The 955-nt window shown below is 44.5% G+C and overlaps 1 protein-coding gene across 1 annotated transcript in view; it reads right to left on the bottom strand.

Moving 5' to 3' along the window:
* Positions 1 to 955, bottom strand: part of T265_05399 (hypothetical protein) — a gene marked incomplete at both ends in the record, with an annotated part of 101,857 nt that overhangs the window by 81,434 nt on the left and 19,468 nt on the right. The gene's annotated exons all lie outside the window — the stretch shown is intronic.

Below are 955 nucleotides of genomic sequence, written 5' to 3'. Positions count from 1 at the left end.
AACGTATGCAGCATTCACAGACTTGACGTCCCTCAGGATTTTCCTCGATCTCCTCAGCCACTATAGTTCGTTTCTGTCTGTAATGCATCGCCTCCGAGGTCCACCAAACCAGCTACTCAGAAAAGAGCACAAGTAGACATGGCCAAAAGAATGTCAACGCGCCTTTGACTCTGTCAAATCCATGTTGAGTTCTCAATCGCTACTCACCTAGTACGATCCATCACTGGAGATCGTTGTGGCGGTTCTATTGCCCCCCAACAATTTCGTATACCTCCAATGTGACCCCTGCTCTGATTGGTTCATTTCCGAGACATTTGCAAGCCAACTGCCAAGCTCGATGAACAGATGCACGAGAGGGTAAGAAACAACAAGTTTGTCGAAGTTGCGACAAACACTCATTCAGTCATATTAAATTTGTTCGAGTCTCTCACCTAAGACGTTACAATTGAATGTGTTGCGCAAAACCCACCCCATGTATAAGTGGACCCAATAATCGATATATTGAAGTGCATTTTCTTGACGTAACACTGCACCTACTCATAAGGTTTCTGGACACTATTCAACATCCCATTACTGGTTTCGCAGTTCCTGGGACTCACCAGGTATGCGTAGTCCCAGAGTTTCCGACCGTCTTGTGTTGGACGCAAATTCTACGCCAGTGGCGAAATACACTCATTTGCAAATTAAGATGAGGCACAGCTGAATCGTTCGTTTGTGATATTCTTCAACTGAGTGCGTTCCACAAAGGTTGCCTAATGTTTCGGTTTGCACGATAGACGGGATGTTGAAGTATACCTTCTCGACATAAAAACGTCCATCTGATGAGCTTTAAGAAGGATAGACTGTCGGAATGTTCGACAGGCTTTGTATGAAGACATCACAGTTCGATTATCGTACCAACTGAAACATGAGGTGGGCCTTGTGAAGTATGTATACACTTGAAGACTATCGTAAA

Source organism: Opisthorchis viverrini (genome assembly GCF_000715545.1).
Source record: "Opisthorchis viverrini unplaced genomic scaffold opera_v5_101, whole genome shotgun sequence".
In the NCBI taxonomy this organism is placed as follows: domain Eukaryota; kingdom Metazoa; phylum Platyhelminthes; class Trematoda; order Opisthorchiida; family Opisthorchiidae; genus Opisthorchis; species Opisthorchis viverrini.
Note: the sequence above shows the minus strand (reverse complement) of the source record. Positions and strands in the feature narration are given on the sequence as shown.